General features: G+C 28.5%; 1 long non-coding RNA gene and 1 pseudogene across 1 annotated transcript; one reads left to right on the top strand and one right to left on the bottom strand.

Annotated features, from left to right (window-relative positions):
• Positions 1 to 2880: 2880 nt before the first annotated feature.
• On the bottom strand, positions 2881 to 3675 carry LOC149889105 (uncharacterized). Its single transcript, XR_016452741.1, has 3 exons — positions 3557 to 3675; positions 3206 to 3355; positions 2881 to 3012 (listed from the first exon to the last, which is right to left on the bottom strand). It is a non-coding gene; the product is annotated as an uncharacterized LOC149889105 (long non-coding RNA).
• Positions 3676 to 6337: 2662 nt separating this feature from the next.
• LOC149889106 (uncharacterized) lies at positions 6338 to 8681 on the top strand (annotated as a pseudogene).
• Positions 8682 to 10109: the final 1428 nt, after the last annotated feature.

Raw genomic sequence — 10109 nt, forward strand, 5'->3', positions numbered from 1 at the left:
TTATCTACCATAATCAATCATAAAAATAGGATGGGAAACCTGCAGTAGCGCAATATAAATTATAAATTAAATGGTGTAAGTCCAATCCTTTTTGTACGTTTTTCTGACTAAGTTGCTTTCAGTCAATTGTATGTAAATGTAGGTTTTCTTTTCATTTTAAATGTTCATTTAATAATTTCTAGTTTTGAATTTTAATTGTTATTTAAGGTGATTCGATTGGTAATTTATGTTGATGATATTTCCTATTTTTTTGTGTATAGAAAATAAAACGAATGATAATAATTGTTGTTGTCAACGGAAGTTTAGACGCCTGATTTTCTTGAGTCTAGTGATAATGAGTTAAATGTTATTGAAGATATAAATGAAGGACAATCTTCATCAATCAACATCAAACCTTTTTTACCAAACCAATTTCTTCTGAAAAAGAAAATTCCTGTCCAAGACATTGGATATACAAACCAATATTTCTTGATTACAAATAATCAAGAATCATAGGCTCTGCTGAAACAACCATGTTTTCATTGAAGGAAGAGATTGCTGCATGGGCAATAAAACATAAAATTAGTTGTTTATGTTGCAAGGAACTTCTGGATATTCTTTGTATAAATAATATTCCTGGGTTGCCATGAGATAGTCGAACATTGCTAAATGCACCAAGACATGTTAATATCCAAAAAAAATGTGGTGGGGATTTTTTATATTTTGGAATAGAGAGTGGTGTAACAAGGTGTATAAAAAAAAGTCAAAAAATTGTTTCTTGTGACATAAAAATAAATGTAAATATTGATGGGTTGCCTTTATTTAAATCCTCTTCAGTTCAATTATGGCCTATACTTGGACTATTTAATAAAAATGTTTTGTGATTGCTTTGTTTTGCGGATCATCTAAGCCAAGTCATCTTGATGATTACTTAAATGAGTTTATCATGGAGTGTAAAAATTTACCTAAAAATGGAATTTATTTTGAAAAACATCAGTACAACTTTAAAATAAATGCTTTTATATGTGATGCTCCAGCTAGAGCATACTTAAAAAATATTATGGGTCATACTAGCAAACATGGTTGTGAGAGATGTGAAATTGTTGGAGAAAGTCTGAACCATCGAATAATATATAGGGGGAGTGGTTTTCCACTTAGAACTACTGAAAAGTTTAATAGTCTTGGATACCAATTTCATCAAAAAGGGTTCTCCCCTCTTAAAGAAATTAATGCTTTGTTTAACTGTTTTGTATTGGATTACATGCATCTTATTTGTTTGGGAGTTGTCAAACGAATCCTTGTATTTCTTAAATATGGCCCCAGAATTTGCAAGTTATCTAATCTTTTATAAGCAAAAGTTGATGATAGTTTAATTAGATTGGAAAATTCAATTCCAACTGACTTTGTGGGACAACCGCGCTCTTTATTATTTTTAGAAAGATGGAAAGCAACTGAATTTCACCAGTTTTTAATGTATACTGAAATGATTGTATTAAAAGGTATTGTTAGCAAAGAGTTTTATATACATTTTCTTTCTCACCATGTTGCAACATCAATTCTATTGAATTCCAATAGAAAAGTAAGAGAACACTATTTAGATTATGCTAGACAATTGTTTGCCTATTTAGTAACAAATGCAGAAGATTTTTATGGCAATAGTTTTTCAGTATATAAAGTTCACAGTCTACTGCATATTGCTGATGATTTGGAAAAATATGTTTCACTTAATAAAATTTCTGGTTTTCCATTTGAAAATTTTTTGCAGACCCTTAAAAAAGATGTTGGAAACCATAAAAGTCCAGTTTTCCAAGTTGCTAAAAGGTACATAGAATCAGAAATTGTTATACAAAATTACCTTTAAGAAAAACCTATCATTTTTCCGACAAAGGATTGAAAGATTCTTGCTTCGTCACAAAATATCTGTTAAGTATTGTCACAAAACTAAATCTAGGTGCCGAAACCAGTTATTTTTGTCATGTGTATAAATTAAAATATTTCGAATCATTTTATGAAGAACCATTAAATTCTAAAGACTTAGGTATATATTATATTCGCAATCTGCAAAAATATAAAAAGTGTAAAGTAATTAAACAAAATGAGATTGAGAGAAAAGTAACTCTATTACCAAGTGGCAGTGTTTATGTTTGCATCCCACTTTTACATGAGACAGAATATTAATGATTCAAATATATAAACTTTGTAATTAATATTTAAGACTAAATAATTTTCAGCAATGAAAAATTGTTATGTTGCTTGTTTAATTGTATTAAAATAACTTAAAAAAATCAACAATTTGAACTTTTTGATGTACACAGTGATATATTTAAGTTTTGTGTATCTTTATATCCTGTTTAATGATATTTACTTGCTTAGTGTTAAAAGATTATATATGCATTTATCTGTATATATATATAATATATATATATATATATATATATATATATATATATATATATATATATCATCTGTATATCTCCCTTTCTCTCTCTCTCGCGCGCGCTCTCTCTCATCTGTATATCTCCCTTTCTCTCTCTCTCTCTCGCGCGCGCTCTCTCTCATCTGTATATCTCCCTTTCTCTCTCTCGCGCGCGCCCTCTCTCACCTGTATATCTCCCTTTCTCTCTCTCTCTCTCGCGCTCTCTCTCATCTGTATATCTCTCTTTCTCTCATTCTCATTCTCTCTCTCTCTCTTTATATATATATTTATATATATACATTTATATATATATGTTATCAGATAAATTAAGAGATGTACTTATGCAATCAGGCTAGAACTAAATAAAAATCATATTATTAAATGATATTTACTTTAACAATTACATTTAGCAACTGATAACATACATTTATGCATAATTAAAATCACATTAAAGAAATTTGATAATCTTAATAACTTACATGTGGGAATGGAGATTGAGACATTCAAGTTTTGTTTTCACTCAAACTCAAACAGAAATAACAGCTTTATATGAAGAGATAAAAAATGACACTAGGATTCTTCTTTACTTTCATGACTTTCTCTTAATGAAACTTTACCTGAAAAAAACAATTTTTTTAAAAATAGGCCTTTTAGCACTGTAAGGTACAGGGGTGTATGAGTTTGTTCAATTAGTTTGACTAATTACTCTTAGTAAAAAAACTGACATCAATCTTTTTTGTAGCATGTGTTTTGTGAGTATTAGTCTCAAAAATTAATAATTTAGATTAAACAAAGGAAATCCTAATTTACATTCATTGCTTTTGTGCTCCATTTATTCATATAATCCAGTCGCACCATCAAAAATAGTAGGCACACTTCTATCAAAGTTATCTTCACCAATTTTAATATTCTCCTCCTCTGCAACAGGCTCACCCTGCGTCATATAATTGGAAGATTCTCCTAAAATGAATATATTTGACCAAAAATATTTTAAAAAAAAGTTACAAAAGTTTAGATAAAAAAAGGCAGTCAGATATTTGTCTGACAGTCTATAAATAGGATGAGATAAAAGTAACAATGTACTATAATTACTTTATAACATTACTTTGATATTTTTAAATTATCAAGATTATTAGCTACCTATTTATATTGATGTATTACCTTTTCATCTTGAGACAAAAATATCAAGTTGATTACGACGTTTTCTTCTTTCAGTTCTTGAAGCCATTTTTAAATTAAACAACAAATATTTTGTTGCTATTATAGGATTATATCTTTATTATATTAAATAACTTATTAAAAATAGTTTTAATAAAAATTGATCATCATGATTAATGTCTATCAATACTTAGAAGCTATATGAATGGACAAAATCTTTGAAGCAAATTTATTTTCTAACCATGTAGCTTTCTCGTAGCGAACACAACGGTTCAATTCTACATTTCCTCTTATACTAAAAAACTCTTCTCTACTTAAGTTTTGCATACAACTTAAGTAGAGAAGAGTTTTTTAGTATAAGAGGAAAAAAAATATCTTAATTACTATCATAAAAAAGCCACTCAAACTATATTTACAATTTTTTAAGGAAATTTCAATATACGCTTTACGGAGTGTCTTTCTGAATGGTTCAAAATTGTTCTGTTAAATCGTTTTTTTCCCAGTTTTAAAACTCCAGAAAATTAGAGCCGATTTCGGGATAGCCCGAGTTTAGCCCTAAGCCACCCCTTATTAGGATCTGCCCTAAACATACCCTAATTTTAAAAAATCATCAAAAATATACTAATTTTGTGCTGAAAAGAAATGTAAGCTGCTATTTTTTAGTTTTGATAAAAAATTGTTTGAGAAAATTCGCCCTTAGAATACCCTGAACCACGAAGGGACCCTTAAGAGGCCCTTAAGTCATTTTAAGGCGGGTACCTTGTTGGTCGGCATTTTACTCTAGTCACCGACCAGCGCTCTGTCTCTTTCATGCTTGACAATAACAAGAGTGGAAAGATTAAGAATGACAAGACTTTGAGATGGAGGATAGAACTTTCTTCATACAGCTTTGATATAGTTTATTGCCCTGGACGTAACAATTTTGTTGCTAATGCCCTCTCTAGATCTTGTTGCTCTATGACTATAAACCGACCCTCTCTTAAAGAACTACATGAATCTCTTTGCCACCCTGGAATCACTAGAATGTATCATATAAAATCTAATAATCTGCCTTTTTCAATTGATGATGTAAAAAAACCATTTCTTCTTGTCAAATTTGTGCTGAAATAAAACCTAAATACTATGTAAGCAATTCTAACCACACTTTTATAAAAGCTACTCAACCTTTTGAGCAACTAAGTATGGATTTTAAAGGAACTATTCCGTCTTAATCTAACAATAAATATTTTTTAACAGTTGTTGATAAGCATTCAAGATTTCCCTTTATATTTCCTTGTCATGATATCTCTACTCCAACTGTAATTAAATGTTTAACTCAACTTTTCAATTTATTTGGTATGCCAGCTTATATACATTCAGATCGAGGCACTTGCTTCATGTCTACAGAGCTCCGCAATTTTCTTAACTCTCGAGGTGTCAACCTAAGTAGAACTACTCCTTATAATCCTCAGGGCAATGGTCAGTGTGAAAGATACAATGCCATAATTTGGAAAGGAATTTTACTTGCTCTTAAATCAAAGAATTTACCTGCCATGTACTGGGAACATGTTTTACCCGGTGTCCTTCATTCAATGCGTTCCTTACTTTGCACTTCTTCTAATGCTACATCTCACGAACGATTATTCGGATTCAGTCGACGTTCTTCTAATGGGCACTCTGTTCCTACATGGTTAACTAACTCGGGTCCTATATTGCTTAAAAGGCATGCTCGAAACTGCAAATATGAACCTCCTGTTGAAAAGATTGAGCTTTTAGAGGCTAATAGTAAATATTCTCATGTAAGAATGCCTGATGGGCGTGAGACCACTGTTGCTACAAGACATCTCGCACCAATGGCTGAGGAAATCAGTGATAATGATAGAAATAATAACTACAAAGATAACTCCTATGAATCTGATACAATCCCTTCATCTAAGCCTCTCCATTCCAAAAGATCTCAAAACTACAAAGATAACTCCAATGAATCTAATATAATCCCTTCACCTGAGCCTCTCCATCCGAAAAGATCTCAGAACTTTTCTACTTCCTCCCCAACAAATCCTAAAGGAATTTCTATTGAAGAATCAATCCCTAATTGTTTAGGAAGATCCCGGAATCCTCCTAAATATTTAAATGACTATAATTGAACTATTTGAACTTATTTCTTTATTTTGTTTACTTAGTACAGTAGAATGTGGTGATTCTTATTATTATTATTATTATTCTTGTTGAGTTTAATTATGTGTATACTAAAACTAACCTGTTTGTATATTTTAGTTACATATTATTATATGAAGAATAAAGCCCTCTATGTTTGCTTAGAACTATTAATAGACTATTGAATGAATTACACTACAAATAGTAATCTTATTGCATAAAATAAATTTTTAAAAATGTTATTAAAAAAAACCTTTTAAAAAACCAAACTTTATATTATGTGTAAAAACAAAGCTTTTATCCAATAAAATCTAAAAAAATAAGTTTTTTATGAATTCACTATTATTTATAAAATTTTGCTTTTTTTAGTACCAGGTTGACTTTAAAAGAACTTTTTTTTTAAAATGTTAGGGACACACTAAATAATCAAAGGTATAGCGCCACCAATTACAAAAAATTTTATTATATGTTCTATTTAATAGAACACATTTTTGGGTCTATTAGATAAATATATAAAAACCTTGCTTTGATGTCACGCTACAGAACATATATTTGTGGAAATATTTTTGAAAATGCATAGTTTCTACCCTCCAAATTAAGGTTTGTTAATCCATTACAGCTATTCTGTAACTTAATAGTAATAATATTATGTTCTCTTTAGGCCTTCCACCTATACCTGAAAAAATAAATCAATTCAATGAAATGGATGATTGTGATTTTAACATATCCCAATCTAGTCAAAGCTTAAGATCTAATAATATACCTAAAACATCTTATAAGAATGTATCTACATGTCATGGTTCAAATTACCGATCACCTTCTAGATTTCCTATTCATTGTAACTTAAGATCTCCTTACAGACGCAAAGGTGCAAATTACAATACCCGATCCCCTTCTATATCTCCTATTTTTCACATCTCAAGATCTTGTTACAGACAAAATAGATCAACAGGCAATAGCCAAAGCGGAAAATCCTGATTGGAAAAGATCTCCAATTAGGTCAAGTTCTTTTTTATCAGAATCTCCAACTAAGATCATCATCAAAACAGTCATCAAATGTTACGTTAAAGAGATTTGAAGAATCGTTCAATGAAAAAGGGTTTTAATGATTTTTTTTTTAATAAATTAGTTTAGATAAAACATTTTTAAGTAAACTTTTTTTACTTAAAAATGTTATGCCAAAATAAATCTAAATTTTGATTTGTTTTTAATCTCTAAAAATGTTTTAATTTGATTATTTCTTCAAATTAATGAGGTTTTAATGGTTTAGAACTTTAAAGCACATTTTACTACTACTTTTTTTATTATTCTTATATCCATTGTGAGAAAATTAGTGTTAAAGGTAATGATTTTGTCATGTTTAGAACTTTACAGATGCTTTGCAAAAAATCAGTTATCCGATTGAGACTGGAAGTAAGTCTTTGTTCAACTTGCTAAATATCTGTTTAAAAATATTGAAATAATATTGTAAACATTGAATAATTATTGTAATAACTAATTAAGTGATATTTTATTTAAAGATGTTTAATTATTATGGTATATATATATATATATATATATATATATATATATATATATATATATATATATATATATATATATATATATATATATATATAAGCTTGGGTTAAAGTTTGGACAACCCAAAAATTGTACCAAATGTTATTATACAGAAAAATAATTATCTACATAATAGTAATTAAGAAAAAAGAAAGAAACTTAAGAGATTTAATAAGCTTTAATAAATTCTAATAATAATTATAATTATAATTAAATTTTGTTAAAACAGCAATATATGCGTGATGCACGCTTGAGCAGAAAATCCGAATTTGTCTTGATTTTAAACATTGAATGTTCTAAAATTGGATAATCTAAAATTGGATGTTCTAAAAGTACTGTACTATTAGAACGTTCGGAAGTATTTAACACTTGATACAATAAATAGAATGTCTAGAGGGGGAAATAACTAAAACATCATAAATTTTCAATTAAAAACAAATCAACTTTGTAGCTCATTCCAAATCTTTTAAGTTCAAACAATAACAATTTTCATTTTTACTTAACCCAAGCTTTATGTATCTATGTATACATATTTTCTTTATTAAGAGTTCCAAAAACGAGTGATGAAATTCATGGCAAAAGTGAAGCTTTTCATGAATGACATGAACATATTTATGGGAAAGGAGATAAATAATCGAGTTGAAAATAAACGAGAAGAATTAAAACAACTACTTCATACAGATTAATTTTTCCAGTTTGAAGAGAAGCTTGTTGATCCTGTATTCCAGGCCAAAATAGTATAGTTTAACTTATTTTATCCCATTTTTATTATTTTATTAAATAAGAAGGTCACGTTTAAAGATAAAATACTGAATAATTTGGTTAAGCCATTTTATCTATGTTTTCTTTTTTCATTTTTTTAAAATTATTTTCTTTCTTCGCAAAACTAAACTAATGATCATTTTTCTGGGTTTATTTTAGATTGAGCATCTTAAAAAAGTTAGGGGTGTTGATGGTAAAGATGCAATTCGAAGAACAATAGATCGAGTTTTTTTTGTCCAAAGCGACAGGTCGTAAGATTGGTATTGAAGATAAGTTTATATGGTAAATAATAAAAAGTAATTTAGTTATCCAAGTAATGAAAATTTAATTAATAAAGGAAATAATAAGCTGATTATATTGTTTTTTAATTATTTTTGACTAACGGTTATGTACCCAATTTTAATGACAAAAATACTATCAACTTTTTATTTCTTTTCATTCTGCGTTTGGTTAATATTTTGACTTTAAAAAATTCAAATTTATGGTGAATATGGATTTTTTTTTTTTTTAACATTTAACGTTTTAATAAATCTTGTTTTTAGAAAGCCTATTCGCCATCTTTCCACTAAGTAGAGAAGCAGAAGTTCGTGAAAAAGCGAGTGTAAAATTAAAGAATGCTCCTCGCAGAAAGAGCGGTGATGGATGAAAGACTCAAAATACTGAAAAATAGTTAATAACTAAAAATTATATGCATTAAATCTACTTTTGGCAATTGACTTCTTTTGAAAAAATGTAACTGTGTTTAATTTCTATTAAGAAATCAAACTTAATTATAGATTGATTTTTTACCTTGTTTCTAAGTATATACTTTAAACTGTAAACAGTTTTAATAAGATATTTTATTCAGTTATGAAGACTTAAGTCATCCTCAACAGAACTACTTGAAGTTGAAGTATTCTGGCTTTGAGGTACTTTTCAGTATTCTGGTTTTTAATCTGGCTTTTAATCTGGCTTTCATTGCAGAAAAATTTTAAACGTCTACGTAAAGACGTTTAATACATATGCAATAATGTCTAGATCATGGAGTTGATAGATATATCAACTTCATGATCTAGATATTATTGCATATGTTATTTTAAATATTTAAAAATACATCTGCAATAAAACGTCTTATACATTTTTCTGACGTTTAAAAGACAGTTTATTTTAGAGTCTAATTTTAACTTTATTTTTAAACTTTAAAATTAGCGCGCCAGTGAAACGTCGAAAAAACGTATAAAGGACATTTAAAAAGCGCATTTGTAGACGTCTAGATCATAAGGCTGAAAGACAACTTTAAAAAGATGACTAAAAGACATCTTTACAAAGACGTTGAAAAGATATTTTTGAAAAGATGTCTTAATGACGTCTTTATAAAGACGTCTTTTAGCCTTATAATCTAGAAGTCTACAAATGGGCCTTTTAGACCTCTTAAGAGATACCTTTTAGAGGTCTTCTACACGTCTTTGTGTTTACTGGGTATTCTCTATTCGTTTTTAATCCTACTTTTATAAAATCATTTCTTGAGTTATTCAGCAATTTATTAAATTCATTTTTTTTTTTCTAAGTTTATCAAAAACAAATGACATATTTATTTTGGTAATAAAAAGTAACGTAACTAAAACTCTCTAACTATAAAAACTCGGCCATTCAAATCTATAGTAAATCCATTGAAATCATATATATTTTAAGTGTTTCTTTTTTTTTTTCAGAAAAGAATTTACAATATTTAGTTGTGTGGGGGGCGATATGTTTCTTTTGATCTGAGAAAGTTATTTACTTTTGAATGTTTCAGTTTACAGCATTCTTTTTTGCTTAAATACAAGTGAATTTAAAAAAGTCTTTGTCCTCACACCAGTTTACAGCATTAATACATTAACAATCTCTGACAAAAGAGCAATAAACTTCACCGTGACATTCAAAGGAAACAAATCTGGAACAATAAACAGTAAAATAACATTTGTAATCTAATTTAATCGATTCACTTTTTCTGCTTTTTTCCAATGTCATCTCCTAGATTAGACAGTATTTCAATATACTGCTAATGAGGTGCTAAAAAACTCACACAGTGTGTTTCAGATAGTTGCTTCAGTTTCAACAATAGTTAAATAGAGGAAGT

Source organism: Hydra viridissima, unplaced genomic scaffold (genome assembly GCF_058129835.1).
Source record: "Hydra viridissima isolate aposymbiotic clone 2 unplaced genomic scaffold, HvirCarnegie_v1 scaffold_5, whole genome shotgun sequence".
Lineage (NCBI taxonomy): Eukaryota > Metazoa > Cnidaria > Hydrozoa > Anthoathecata > Hydridae > Hydra > Hydra viridissima.